We start from the raw sequence: 16365 nt of genomic DNA on the forward strand, positions 1-16365 counted from the left end.
CTCCTCCTCTCAAGTCAAGGAGTTCTTACACTTCCTACAGTGGATGGTCCAAATCCTTACCTCCTATCCCAGACTCTAAAATCTCACTCCAGGCACACTCGCCCTCAGCAGATCATTTCCTCTCAAACTTCAAGAAAATAGAGGCCAAGGGCACGAAGCCCTTCGACCCCCTTCCCTCCACAGCCCACCTCATCTACATCTTCTCCATTTTTCTCCTTTTCTGCCTATCTCAGAAGAAGGATCCTTATCCCTTTACAAAGCTAACCCCCATCTTAATTTTATCCCCTGCTGCCTCTACTTGTTCCATTAATTATCTAGGACCCTCCACCCCCATCTTGTGTCTTCAATTTCTCCTTTGACCCTCTGGGCCTGTCAAGCACTGTCCCATCGCTCTCTCTCCTCTTCGTCATTTATATTCCTACTTCCTTCCACCCTATCCTCTCTTAAGTCTTCGGCTATCTGGTTTCCACCCACACCACTGAAAGATAAAGTTCAACTCTTAAGCATGACCTACAAGAACCTCCATGACCAACCACTGCTTACTTGGTCCCCTCATCTACCAACACTCCTTCCACACAGAAGCCTTGTTGTGCCCTTTAATCTAACTAGTCTACACCTCTGCATTCCCAAAACACGCCCTGCATCCACTTCCAGGCCTTTACTCATCTCGCCCCCTCCACTAAAACGTCCTCCCCAGTTCCCCACCTGCTGAAATTTCATTTGCCAATCAAGACCCAACCCAGTCACCAGTCCTTCCCTGCTCATCCTTCTTTCACTTTCTGTCTCAAACTGCTACTGCTATTATAGAGTTGATGATATCACTTCTGTTTTCAGAGGTTATTTTTCTTCCTGATTTGAAAGGGAAACTTAGAAGCAAAGGGAACGGATTAATAAAAATGGCCAAAATTTATTGTGCTATATTTAATTGCAAGCACTGTACTAAATAACTGACATGCACTATATATCATTTAATCATCGAAACAACGCGCTGAAGCACTATTACTTAACCTCATTTTACCAATGAAACTGGAGCTTAATTAATTTGCCTAAAATAACACATAATAAGGAGCACAATTTTTAGTGAATCCATATCTATGAACCTCTAACTATTCACTATGCACTTTGACAGTTATTTTAGAGATCAAATATTAACCCTAAATAATTTATGGGACTCTCTCCTCTGTCAAATTACGCCATTTTGAGAGGAACAAGGAGTATGAATTCTTTGTGACTCTCCAGTGCCTAAAATGGTGCTTGCAACACCTGCTTGTTGCACAATAAATATTTATTGACATTTAATTAAAAGATACCCTAACTTAGAATAAAAATTTTTAATTCTAGGGGCCGGCCTCGTGGCCGAGTCATGAAGTTCACGCACTCCACTTCGGTGTCCCAGGGTTTCGCTGGTTTGGATCCTGGGCGCGGAAATGGCACCCCTCGTCAGGCCATGTTGAGGCGGCAGCCCACATGCCCCAACTAGAAGGACCCACAACTAAAATATATAACTATGTACTGGGGGGATTTGGGGAGAAAAAGAAAAATTTTAATTCTATCATATTAATTTTTTTACATTTTAATCCCAGAGATTTTTGACCCTAAACGAACATTTACAGTAAAAACATTTAACAGGTAATGTATGCACCTGAACAAAATTCAAGTGGTAAAATGGGGCATACAGTGAAAAGGAAGAGTCCTTCCCACTCCTGTTCCCAACCACCAAGTTGCAACCAGAGTCAGCAACATTCATTCACAGACAGTCTATTCACACAGGTGCATGTTATCTTGTGTAGATATTCTATACAGCCTATACATACGTGTGCATATTATCTTATGTAGATTTTCCATGAAGTCTATACATACACGTGCATATTATCTTATGTAGATTTTCCATGCAGTCTATACATACGTGTGCATATTATCTTACGTAGATTTTTCCACGCAGTCTATACATACGTGTGCATATTATCATATGTAGATGTTCCATGCAGTCTATACATACGTGTGCATATTATCATATGTAGATATTCCATGCAGTCTATACATACGTGTGCATATTATCTTATGTAGATATTCCATGAAGTCTATACACACACGTGCATACTATCTTATGTAGATATTCCACGAAGTCTATACGTACACGTGCATATCATCTTATGTAGATATTCCATGAAGTCTATACACACACGTGCATATTATCTTATGTAGATATTCCACGAAGTCTATACATACACGTGCATATCATCTTATGTAGATATTCCATGAAGTCTATACACACACGTGCATATTATCTTATGTAGATATTCCATACAGTCTATACATACATGTGGATATTATCTTATGTAGATATTCCATGAAGTCTATACACACACGTACATATTATCTTATGTAGATATTCCACGAAGTCTATACATACACGTGCATATCATCTTATGTAGATATTCCATGAAGTCTATACATACACGTGCATATTATCTTACGTAGCTATTATATGCATGTAATTTTTAAACACAAGGGATAACCTGCTAGACCCATTCTTCTGCACCCTGCTTTTTTCATTTAACAGTTTATCATGGAGATTGTTCCATACTGTGTTACAGCAAGGGTTGCTTCCTTCTTTATCATAGCTGTGTATATTCCACTCTATGAACATGCCATAGTTTAATTAACCTATCCCTTAATGATGATCCTTTCGATAGTTTCTAAATTTCTGCTATTGCAAATAATGCCATGATTGATTTTCTTGTAAATATTTATTTGCATAAATATCTAAGTATACCTGTAGAATAAATTAGCAGAACTGAGCATTTGCTGAAATAAAGGATAAGCAATATTTTTAGTTTAGTGACTGTATTGCAAGCTTGTTCCTGATGGATCCCAAGAGTCCCCCGATTCATTCGGAGCATACTATAGCACAAGAAAAGAGATTCGATTCACCAGGAATGCAGTTTTGAGGCCAGGGTTGTGGTTTACAACACCCTTGGATGACTACAAACCCGTCTCCCAGCAGATCTGCTTACTCTCAAGGCTCAGCATGTTTACCTACAAGTGAGTCGTTGCCTGTGTGAAGGACAAGCCCTTCTGACTCCGCGCCTGTGTTAACAGCATCTTCCTCTTGAAATCCTCCTCCCTCTTCAACATAGCGACACTGCCCCCTGACCACTCAACTTAAAGCTGCTGCAACATCCCTGGGGCTCTGTTGCCCTTTCCTGCTTTATTTTTTTTTTTTTCCATAGCACTTACCAACATCTGACATATTGTACATTTTATTTATTTGGTTTTTAATTTTTTGTCCCTGCTGTTACTTTGTAGTTACTCACAGTATTAACTAGTAACATACTGAACACATACTTCATACTTAGTAGTTATTTTCCAAATATCTTGCCTATCGTCCTTGATTGTTTAACATCTTACTGGATTGTTGAATTAAAGGTGAAAGTGAATAAGTTATATAAACAAATTACTTTAAAACTCTTGCTAAGTTGGTTAAAAGATGCCACTTTTCTTTAGAGCATACATATCGATAATTATACAGAAATTCATAAATACACATGATTTTTTAAAGAATTATATATCCTTATTCTGAATCTATAAGTTGTTGCTTGAATAAAATCAAACCATCTATCTTGAATAAGTTGTTTTCCTCATTCATCATGATAAAAATATTCCCCAAATGTTCATAACTAACCAGCAGAATTGAAGATTAGTCTTAGATATATTTTTTGTCATTATAGTTAAAATAATAAATTAATCTGTTTTCAGATATACTAATAAAAGAATCTGAATAATCCAAGTAATATATCTGAATTGAAAAAAACATGTAAGATCATTGTATAAAACAATTAGAACTTTTTGGAAACAATTAGAATTTTTGATTTAAAATACATTTTTCTAATTGGTGTTTTAAATAATAACTCAATCACACACATACATACAATTAAGCCAAATCAACTGCATATAAGGAAAGCTTTTCCAGAACTCTTATCAGGAATGAAGTGTTGTCACGTGCTGCTAATTTAGAGACATTTATGGCTTTAGATAATGGGAAACATAATAATAAATTAGAAGGTGTTCTTAACATTTGTAAATTGTCTTAGCATCCCATACACTTCCCCTTGCCCTTTGAAAATGAATAATATTTGAAATATGAGAACACTGTGAAGTATCAATATACCTCGATATGGACGGATGGACACCAGGGATGGAGGATGAGGTCCTCCCACTCAGACCTCTGTGTACCAGGAACGGCTCTTATTGGTAAGCGGGCTGACCAGCAGTAGTTGTATAATCTGTGACACTGGAACCAAATCAAGTGAAAAGGTACCAATGCAAAACTCAAACTTTCATTTTGAACCCAGTAGAACTAATACTCCTGGTTGGCTTTGTGAGTTGGTGGGGAAACCACCATTAAGCAAAAGCAGGACTTGCATATGGCGGACCTCTTGCCTTGATTCTGCACTGGGTTCAACATTGTCTTGTAAAGCCCAGTTTATTTGCATTTTGAAAGGTAAGTTAGCCTGGTGAGCCAGACAGAGGAGTCATTCTCTGAATAGAAACTGATAGATAGACAAGTAGATAGATAAACTGACTAAATATTTGGCTAATATTTTTTTTTACATATTTCCAAAGTCAAAGGTGGGTAAAGTGACTTAACCACGTTTACTCTGCTAGAATGGGGTGAGCCAGGACTCCAGTGCAAGTCTACGGATACAAATCAAATGTGCTTTCCAACATATCACTCAGTCTCTGGAACCTCATTTAGAGTGTTTATGTCACAGATGGCCACACAAAACAAACAATGCTTCACATGAACCTGATAAATCTAAGTATGCAATTTAATGCAAGTTGACAAATTTCACATGCACATAGTAGGACAATATGACAGCTGGGTAAAATTCAAGTTAAAACCCACATGATTCAAAAATATGAATCTATTTGTTAAAAAATAAATTCAATGAAACTAAAATTGTTGTGTTGAAAACATATATTTGGAATAATAAGGTCAAGGTCTACAAACTGAGTAACTGTCTAAAGGTCTAAAATTTTGAACTCCAGGACTGATCGCCAATTCAATGTATCACACCTCATTTTCTTGATCTATAAAAATAAGGATAATCCTGCTAAACTAGCCCAAAGGGATGCTCCATGAACTAATTAATGAAGTGGCAATACCACTCCCTGGGGCTGTTAGGCTGAATGCTTCAGAGAATCCATCTCCCTCAAATCTCAGCACTCACCACCTCTTGAAACCCTAGGCCAAGAAAACCAAACTCAGTCTAAGGACCTCAGGAAATGACGCTGTTAAACAGACACCAACACAAAAATCTAACGACCATAGACCTCTTGTAAGTACTCATTATACAATTTAAAAACTCAATTTTAAATCATGCATAAAAACAATCTTTAAAAGTCTATCTGATTTTTTTTTTTTTGAGGAAGATTAGCCCTGAGCTAACATCTGCTGCCAATCCTCTTTTTGCTGAGGAAGACTGGCCCTCAGCTAACATCCATGCCCATCTTCCTCTACTTTACATGTGGGATGCCTACCACAGCATAGCTTGCCAAGCAGTGCCATGTCCACACCTGGGATCCCAACCAGCAAACCCCGGGCTGTCGAAGCAGAGCATGCGAATTTAACAGAACCATTGTGCCACTGGGCCAGCTTTTAAAAGTCTATTAGATTTTTGAGATTGTTCACAAGACAGATTTAATCATTTAGGGGAAAAAAATATACTGAAGTCATTTTCATGCAAAATATAGGCCAATCTACACAAAGAGGCTCCAATTCTATTTTCCTTACTGTATGGATTTAAGAAAAAGTGAGTAATGATAATCTTTGAGGAAACTTTGTTACTACTTTGTAAAGATAGCCCACAGCATCAAAAAGGAAAGCAAAATCTTTTTAAAAATGTTTAATCAATTTTCACCACTTTTGATAAATGAGAAAAGGATACAAATTTTTAAAAAGACACCAGAGTGGAAAATAACTTACCCTGGAATCAATATAGCAGATGCATCCAAACTGGAGATTGTTCTAAAGAGCTTTTTAAAATAATCCTCAATTTCTTTTTCAATATTACTATTTTTTAGATAGAAGAGACACTAGCTAAGATGCCTAATACATAGTGACAGCACAATCCACAAACATGTCCCATATTGACCGGATGTACCATAATTGAACATTAGAAAGTGCCTCTATCAGAGGGTATTTCATGCTGGGAACATCCCCTAAACTTCATGGAATGAAGCCATTTATCCTGGAGATACACCAAATGAAATAGAAATATAAAAAGGAAAGGCTATGTAACAAGAAGTGAGGACAATGATCAAACTTTTCAATAGAATTGTTGACTCACCCTCTCCTTGAATTTCTATTGATGGTGTTACTTTGAATCATAATAATTATGAGTTTTGCCATACCCTAATCTTATTATTAAATAGATCTTCTCAGACATAAAAATCACATAGGTTTACTATCACTATCTCCCACTTTTTCATATCTAAGGAAATAAATTCTGATAATTGGTACAAAATTTGATAAACAAAATGCATATGCTGTGTTTGTGTCATTAAGACTGTTTTTCCATCGTTGAATATTTAAGGTTTTCTTTTTCCATTATGAAGTAAACTAAGAGGTAGTTTCACTTCTGTTTGGGAGGTAGAAGTTTGTAGGAGACTACTGATTCCAAAGTGACAACAAAAACTGAGAGACAAGCTAAAAAACATAGTTTTTAAAAAATGCATCATAGAGCTTAGGAGGCAAAGAAGTCTAAATGAACTAAATTATAGAGAGGGATGAACCCTCTCTAAACAAGAAAAAAATCTACAGCTGCTTTCATCCCCAGGGGCACAGCAAGCAGAGGAGCAACCTTCCACAGAAGCCAGCCAATGAGTAGGGTAGCATGACAGAGAGAACCCAGATGTAGAGCAAGTCTACACTGCCCATCAGTTCTTCCCTGTGGGAACTTCTTTAAGCACAGAGAAGTGTAATAAAAGCTAGGAGCAGGGAAAAAGAGCTGAGAAAGAAAACCCATGGTATAGAAAGATGGAGGTGCGGCTGGCAGAGAAAGAGAGATCTCCAGTGCAAACAGTCAGACGAAAAGTAGAGAGGGATCTCTAGAATCTCAACCAATATTAAATCCAAAGCCCTGCTGGAGAGACAGCAAATCCTGATTTCACAGACTCAATGTTTGAAACCACTGGTAAACTGAAACTAACTAAAGCTGCAGCTCAACAATGGATTATAGAGAGGTCAGCCCTTTACCCTACCAGGTCGACAGAGGAAGGGGTGTGTTTTTTCTAAGGATAAACATGATCTACTTTCAATTTCTACAAATTTTATACAAAATTTCACACAAAACGACCAGCATACAATAAAAACTACAAAACATGTAAATAAAAAGGACAATACAACCCGTTATCAAGAGAAAGAATAAAGTCAAACTCACAAATGATTATGATGTTGAAATTGGCAAAAGGGGATTTTTAAACAGGGATTATAAAGACATTAAAGAACTTAACAGAAAAGGTGGACAAAATAGATGAAAGATAAGGAATTTTAGCCAAGAAATTGAAACTCTAAAAAAGAACAAAATGAAAATTCTAGAACTAAAAAAGAGTAACTGAAATGAGGAATTCATTTCATGGGCTTAACAGCAGATTAGACACAAAAGAAGAAAGAATGAGTCAACTTCAAGACAAAGATCATCCAAAGTGAAACACAAAAACATAAAAACTGGTCATAGCATAAGAGACATGTAAAACAAATGACCTAACATGTGTGTAATTGGAGGCAAGGAAAGGAAAAAGAGAATAGTCTAGAAGAAGTATTTATAGAGAACATGGCCAAAACTGATGAAAGGCATTAATTCACAGATTCAAAAATTTCAGTAAACCCCAATCAGGAAAAATACAAAAAGAACCAGACCTAGTCACATTATAGTTAAACCAGAATCAGAGAAAATATACACATAAAATTCAGAGGCACTGAATTTAAATTAGCGCTGATGCTAATGACACAACTAGACTAAGCCAAAAGGATGTCTCCCAGCTAAAGTGCAATAGGTGAAAGGAAACTCCAATGCTGTACCACACACAGAATGGCAACATGAAACATGAGAATCATGAACCAAGGTAAACTGGAAATTGTAAGGCAAGAAATGGAACATTTAAATATTGTAGTGCTTGGTGTTAGTGAACTAAAGTGAACTGAAATGGGGCAGTCAGACAACTACAAAGTGTTCCACTCTGGAAATGACAAACTCAGAAGAAATGGAGTGGTTCTAAGATGGAGGCAAGATGTAGCACAGGCAGTTAGGGGCTCTAATGCAAGGTCTGATCAAGTAAGATCAATCAGACTTCTGGGAAAACTTATAAATGTAACTATCATCCAAGTCTATGCTCCAGCTACAGATGCTGAAGAATATGAAATTGAAAGCTTTTATACAAGTATCCAAGAAGAAATTGATCATACACCAAAATAAGACATGCTGATAATTACAGGTGACTGGAATGCAAAGGTAGGAAATAAAGTGGAATCAAATTTCGTTGGAAAATTTGGAGTAGGGGTCAGAAATGAAGCAGGAAACTGGCTCACAGATTTCTGTGAAGCCAAAAATCTGTCCATCACAAATACATGTTTCAAGCAACTGAACAGATGGCTATACAAGGACATCACTAAAGGGCCAATATAGAAATCAAATAGACTATGTAATTGGAAGCAGGTGATGGAGAAGTTGTATTCACTCTGCCAAAACAAGACCAGGAGCTGATTGTGGTACTGACCATGAACTATTAAACTATAAATATCAAATATCAGACTAAAGCTGAAGAAAGTCTCTAAAAGAATTGTAGTGCCAAAATATAATGTAAACAACATTCCCAACAAATTTAAAATCCACATAAAAAACAGATTTGCACTGTTAAACTTAATTGACCAAGAACCAGAAGACCTATGGACTGAAATCAGAAATATTATTAAGGAAGAATGTGAAAGACAATGCCTGAAGTAAAAAAGAAAAGAAAAATCACGGTGAATGACAGAAGAAACACTAAAAATTGTTAAGGACAGGCAAGAAGCAAAAGTAAAAGGTGACAAATAAGGAGGATTAGAATCCTGAAGACAGTTTTCTGACTATCACATAGAGATAAAGAGAACCACAATAATGGCCAATGCAAAGAGAGAGAACAAGAAAAAGGAAGAACAAAAGATCTCTTCCAGAAGATTGAAGAAATAAAAGGGAATTTAAACTTAGATCAGGAATGTTGAATGACCAACAGGGCAGCACACTATCTGATCAGGAAAAAATAAAGGGAAAATGGAAACAGTATACTGAAGATCTATACAGAAGAGACAAAAGGATAAGAGATTCCTTTAAAGAAGATTCCCATAAAGAAGAACTCATGGGAATCTCATGCAATTTTTTTTTTTTTGGAGGAAGGTTAGCTCTGAGCTAACATCCACTGCCAATCCTCTTCTCTGTTTTCTGGGGGAGAATTTTTGCTGAGGAAAATTGGTTCTGAGCTAATATCCATGCCCATCTTCCTCTATTTTATATGTGGGATGCCCGCCACAGCATAGCTTAATAAGTGGTATGTAGGTCTGCACCTTGGATCCAAACTGGTGAACCCTGGGCCACTGAGGCCGAGCACATGAACTTAACCACTGTACCAGTGGCCAGCCCCAAGAACATGTAATTTTAGAAAATGAAGTGAAAGCTGCCCTGAAAGTAATGAGGAGAAATAAGTCACCAGTGGTAGATGGGATATCAACAGAATTATTTTAAGCCACAAAGACTGAATCAATTAAAATCCTAACAAGAATATGCCAACAAATATGGAAAACAAAACAATGGCCTACAGACTGGAAACGCTCGATAGATATCCCATTCCCAAGAGAGGAGATGTCAAGGAGTCCAGTACTACAGGACCATTACTCTAATTTCACGTGCAAAGTGATGCTCAAGGTGCTACAGCAAAGGCCTTTACCCTACATGCAGCAAGAAATGCCCAATGTCCAAGCTGGATTTCGAAAAGGGAGAGGCACGTGAGATCTAATTGTGATTATTCATTGGCTACTGGAGAGCTCCAAAGAATTTCAGAAGGTCAGTCTATGTTTTATAGACTACAGCAAAGGCTTTGTATGGATCATGAAAAGCTATTGGTTGCTCTGAAAGAAATGGGGGTGCCTCAGTACTTCATTGTCCTGATGCACAATCTGTATTGTGGACAAGAAGCCACTGTCAGGATGGAGTATGGAGAGAAAGATGGTTTCCTATAGGCAAAGGTGTCAGAGAAGGGTGCATTTTATCTCCCTATCTATTTAATCTGTATGCAGATCATATCACCCAAAAAAGTAAGCTAGAGTCAGATGAAGAAGGAGTGAAAATTGGTAGAAAAAATATCAACAACCTAAGATATGCAGGTGACACCATCTTACTGACAGAAAGCAGCAATAACTTGAAACAATTTCTGATGGAAGCGCCAAAGCAGGACTGCATTCAAACATCAAAAAGACAAAAATCATGGATACAGGAGAACTACACAACTTTAACGTTGACAATAAAGACAATGAAATTGTTAAAGTTTTTGTTTACTTTGGTCCAGTCATCAATTTAAATGGAGACTATAGCCAGGAAATCAAGAGGAGACTGAGACTCAGAAGGGCAGCAATGAAAGAATTAGGAAAGATCAAGTATAAGGAAGTGTTATTAAAGACTAATGCCAAGATTATCCACACCCTCGCATTCCCAATTACTACACACGGTGCAAAACCTGGACAGTGAGGAAGACTGACAACAAAAATTGATTCATTTGAAATATGGTGTTGGAGGAGAGCTCTACAGATGCCCTGGACTGCCAGAAAGACGAACAAGTGAGTCCAGAGCAAATTAAGCCTGAACTATTGCTGGAGGCAAAAATGATAAAACTAAAGCTATCCTAATCTGGGGACAGAATGGGAAGGCAGGATTCTTTGGAAAAGACAATAATGCTGGGAAAAGAAGAAGGCAGAAGGAAAAGAGAAAGATCAAGTATGAGATGGATTGACTCCATAAAGGAAGCCAAAGGCATGAGTCTGGAGAGGCTGAGTAGGGCTATTTGAGAACAAAACATTGGGGACATCACTCTCTTATACGGTTCCCAGGAGTTGCAGCCAACTTGACAGCATGTAACAACAAAATTCAGAGGAATAACAACAAGAATGATGACTGACCTCTCTTCAGAAACAATGTAAGCCAGAACACAATGGAAGAATATCTTTAAAGAGCTGAAAGAAAAAAATGTCAACCTGGAATTCTACACCCTTACAAAACACCTTTCAAAGGAGGAAGAGAAATAAAACTATTTTTCAGACAAACAAAAGCCAAGAGAATTTTGTGAGCAGACCCACACTACCAAAAAATTGTACAAGCAGTTCTTTAGACTGAAGGGAAATAATACAAGAGGGAAGCCTGGATCTTCACAAAAGAATGAAAGACACCAGAGGGAAATATGGGGGTAATTTTAAAGACTTCAAAAAAAATTTTTTTTAATCTTAAAGACTATTTGAAAGCAAAAATAATAAGAATGATTCATTAAGTTTATAACCTATGTAGAAGCAAAATATTTAACAAGAACACAAAAAGTACAAGTATAGATGGAATTGTACAGTTGTAGAGTTCTTCGTGGTTCATGATCTGGTAAAATATTATTTGAAGGTAAAGTAAAATAAGTTAAAGATGCATATTTTAAGCTCTAGAATAAATCACTAAAAAAAAAATCACAAAGTGGCATAGCTAAAAAGCTATGCATAAATCACCTGCATTTTTTTTCAAAGCAGTAGCAAGGAAAATGGACCACAAGACACATCGTGACTCCTACATCCAGACAATGATGCAGTCCCACAGCTTCTCCCTCCTCAGAATTGCTTCATCTGTCCCCTCCTTTACACACCCCACAGCCCAGGTCCGGGGGCTCACAAACCCTCACATGAGCTGCACCTAGCATGAACGACCAGGTATTTCTGCCTGCAGCATCCTTCCTCCCTCATCACCTGCTCCTGAATTTGTCTTCTGGAAGCACAGACCCAAACCTGGGAGCTCCCTATGCAAACACCTTCAAAGGCTGCCACTGCCCTCAGATGAAGTCCACGCATCTTGGATAGGGGAGCTCGTATTTGAGCTGGTCCCATCCTATCAAACTCTAACCTCGTTTCTCACTATTCCATCACTTAGCCTTCACTCAGCTGGATATACTTCTCTCCTCAGAAGTTCTACATCATTTTGTCTGAATCTCTCATACAACATTTTTCATAAGTATGACATATTCCTATTATATTATCAATATTTATGTAAACTGCATCTCTCTTTTATTTTATTTTTTTAGTAAAGAGGCTCATCTATAATGCAAAGATCCATCATGGTGCTTTGGACATAGAACTCACTTAGTAAATACTTGAATTAAACAAAATTGGGACAATTTTTTTGAGCAAATACCATACCCAGAACTGTATCAAACACTTTGCTTTTCACAATATCTTTATAAGTTAGTTATTTTCAAATATGTTTAAAATTGTAAAACATCAGAATTTATAAAATGCTTTCATTTATAGTGATGTTTGCTCCTCAAAACAACATAATGAGGTCAGTATTACTCCAACTGGATAGAAGGGAATAGATGAGCCTCTCCATCCCTCATGGTCTCACAGTAAACAAAGAAGCAGTCACATGAATCCACTTCTTTTTTATTTATTTATTTATTTGGTGAGGAAGATTGGCCCTGAGCTAACATCTATTGCCAATCTTGCTCTTTTTGCTTGAGGAAGATGGTCCCTGAGCTAACATCTGTGCCTATCTCCCTCTATTTTGTATGTGATAAACTGCCACAGCCTGGCTTGATGAGCAGTGAGTAGGTCCGCTCCCAGGATCTGAACCCATGAACCCCAGCACTGAAGCAGAGTGCAGGAACTTAACCCCTACACCACCAGGCCAGCCCCCATGAATCCACTTCTGATTTGTCCGAGGTACATGCCTACTGGTAATGTTGCTCAAGACAGAAATGGGCCACTAGCAGAAATAGTACACACATATTTGCACCCATTTAGGTAAGATTTTTCTTGAATTATATGTAACTGAAAATATGCAAATATTTTTATATATTGGCCTTATCTACACCACCCTTATTCAGTGGTCCTAATATCTTCTCAAGACCACTCAAGTTTGCCTTCCCTTGGCTGCTACCTGTCAAATATTCTTCATATGATCATATCAGTATAATTTATGGAACTCCATGGAATGAAAATTAAAATTTATTAACCCCCAAAACCTCTAGAAATTCCAGAAAGGCATGGAGGCAAAATCAGCCCAGGCATTGAAATATTTTCATCAGCATTGTTACATAATAATAAAAAATTCCAACCACCCTAACTTCAGTGAGAACCTAGTTACAGAAGACATCTCTAATTATAATGAACAAGCTGTTTAGAATATTCCCAGAGGGGTCCAATTAGTTTCTATGAGCTGATGAAACCACTCATCTACAGGGTCCTGGGTCCTCTACAGGTCCCCGTGTTGTTGTACCCGGTCCAGGGGCTGACTCCCAGAGGAAGGGTTACAATTCATCTGTCAGGCGTGGATTATCATCTCTTATTCAAAGGGTTATTTTTCTGCCAGGAATGGATACCTGAGCATCAGTTTGCAAGTTTGTCTTTTGAGCTATTCTCTAAATGAAAGTCTCCCTTCACTGATGCAAGAAAATAATTCAAAACAAATTCCCAAACAAATGATATGGCTATTCAAATCATAGCAAGGTAAAAGATTTTTTTAGCTTAAAGGTGACCCAAAAGTGGCATGTCATCATAAATTCATCCAAATCCATAGAACATACAACACCAAGAGTGAACCCTAATGTAAATCATGGACTTTGGGTGGTGATGATGTGTCAATGTAAGTTTATCAATTGCAAAAAATGTACCACTCTAGTGGAGGATGTTGATAATGGGGGAGGCCATGCATGTGTGGGGGCAAGGAGCACATGGGAAATCTCTGTACCTTCCCCTCAATTTTGCTGTCAATCTAAAACTGCTCTAAAAAATACGTCTGATGAAGAAAAAAAAAAAGACCCAAAGGATAAGGTACCCATCATAAGTAATACCATCCTTGGAAAATTCTTAAGTGTAAACATATATTTAAATGAGTCCATAGCTCTAAGTCTTCTTGTCTTAAAAAACAAAATGCTCATCAATTTTTGTTAACTTTTGAACCATCAAATCAATTTCCTAAGATACCACAAATTTTTAAACTATTGGTACTCTGGTTTAATTTTCTCTTTATTGCGCTTTGTGGAATATTTTAAAAGATCAGATAATCCTAGGCACTGTGAACATATAAGTTAAACCTCAAATTTATTAACTTTATTCTAAGATAATTATTTGCAATGAGCACTTTATCTTATAGGAAAACTGAACAGGACTTGAGTCATTTTTAAAGCATTCATAAGTAAGTGAGCATAGGTTTCCCTAACACTATGCTGAGAAGAATATTATGACCCCCATAAAGTTAAAAAATAACCAATTAACCCAAGAGAACTCTTAGGAGAAATTACAGGAACTACCAATAACGAAGCATTGAAAAAAATTCTTTTGGATTATTTGTCTTTTCTTTTGTATTCCTCCTTAATGTAATACACCATGCTTACTATTTCACCATTGTCATTTTTGTTTGTTTTGTTTTCCCAATTGGGATTTTGGTTACTAAACCAATCTAGGCAGTGGAATGTAAAATTTCCACTAAGAATGCAGAGGAGCTGGAGTGCGGACGTAACAATGCAAGATGAAAGTTAGCAATGCTGAGTCCGCGGGGGCAGTCCACGTGGGCAGAGTGCAGCTCCCACGTGCATTTAAATAAGTCATTTAGTCCCCAGGATTCCCACCGAAGAATGTGCCAACTGTACATGATATACTTTCAGTCTTTCTTAAACACTAAGGAAGCTATTAACCCACCAATGGACAGCAAGGGAAGGGACAACAAGATTTTTAGTAAGTATTAGTTTTTCACCCACAATGCACTAGCTCTGTGCTCTGTGATGAGGATTCCATACTGAAGAGGACAGACAGGGCCTCCACTCTCACTGAGCTGATGTATGGGACAGGATGCAGGGGTGACAGACAGGAAAGGGGTAAAGGAATGAATAAAGCAGCACAGCAATATTCAGGAGCACTGGAGTGGGAGTCAGCTTCAAACCCCAGAAACTCAACTCCTCACTGAGTTACCTGAAGCAAGTTACTTCACCAACCTGGGTGCCCTTGTCTCCTCACCCATAGGATCAGGGTACTCATTTCAATAATCTCTACACTCCTTTCAAGTTCTCACATCCTCCAAAAATATTAAAGTGTTATTGAAATGCAGCTTATCTTGAACAAAAATAAAAGCTCTTAAAATTAAACTATTAAAAATATGACCTTGCTACCCCTAAGTGTCAAAGAATTGCTAATGCAACTGGGATCTCTATGATTTGGAACAAAATGTCATTATGTACAGCAAAGGGGATACGATATAGGTATCCTCTCAGAACTGTTAGAAAAATAATATAAAATTGACTAGGTTTTTTACAAAATCATCCATAAACTTCAGCTTCAACTGCTTACTAGATGTCACATTCACAACCATACATCTCAGAAGGCAAATATGACAGCAATTAAATTTGAATTAACGAGTCAATGTTTAAAAAAAAAAAAAAAGAGTCCTGAAGACCAGAAACACTCCCTAAAGTGGCTACAACACTTTATACCGTATACACATAGACCAGTGACATGGCTGACGCACGTTGTTCTAAATGGTTGGTTTAAAGGTAGTTCCCATGATGGCATCCTTAACCAAAACTATTTGATATGCTACTGCTAATTGCTTGAGACCTTTCAAAAGAAATATATATATATTTTTTGGAACAGGACTAAAAGCTGAATTTCAGAATTTAGGCATGTTTCCCTCTCAAATTAATCCAGCCTCAAAGGTTTATGTCCTCTTTTCCCGTAGTTATATAACTATACCTCTCTGATAGAAATAATGGTGAAATCCACTTTAATTTTCAGAAATACGCTTTAAGCCCCGCGTTTTAGGATATAAAATGATACATATCTATCTAGGCTTCTTTCAAATACTCAGCCCCATAAATCGTCCCAGATGGTGTGTGTTTCTGGAGCTCCTTAGTGAAGCACTTTCAAATGAAGGAAAGTGTGCCAGGCACTGGGGTAAGTGTTGAATATCCACGGATAAATAAGTCAAGATCATTGCCCTCATGAAGCCCACAGAACAGTAGAGGGAGTCAGTGACAATAAAAGAGAAATCAAACCGTAAAAATACATAATCACAAAATATGAAAAATGCTCTGAAG

General features: G+C 37.4%; 1 protein-coding gene across 2 annotated transcripts in view; it reads right to left on the bottom strand.

Annotated features, from left to right (window-relative positions):
- DCDC2 (doublecortin domain containing 2) overlaps positions 1 to 16365 on the bottom strand; it is a 175199-nt gene that overhangs the window by 120979 nt on the left and 37855 nt on the right. The window lies entirely within an intron of this gene.

Source organism: Equus przewalskii, chromosome 19, assembly GCF_037783145.1.
Source record: "Equus przewalskii isolate Varuska chromosome 19, EquPr2, whole genome shotgun sequence".
Taxonomy (NCBI): domain Eukaryota; kingdom Metazoa; phylum Chordata; class Mammalia; order Perissodactyla; family Equidae; genus Equus; species Equus przewalskii.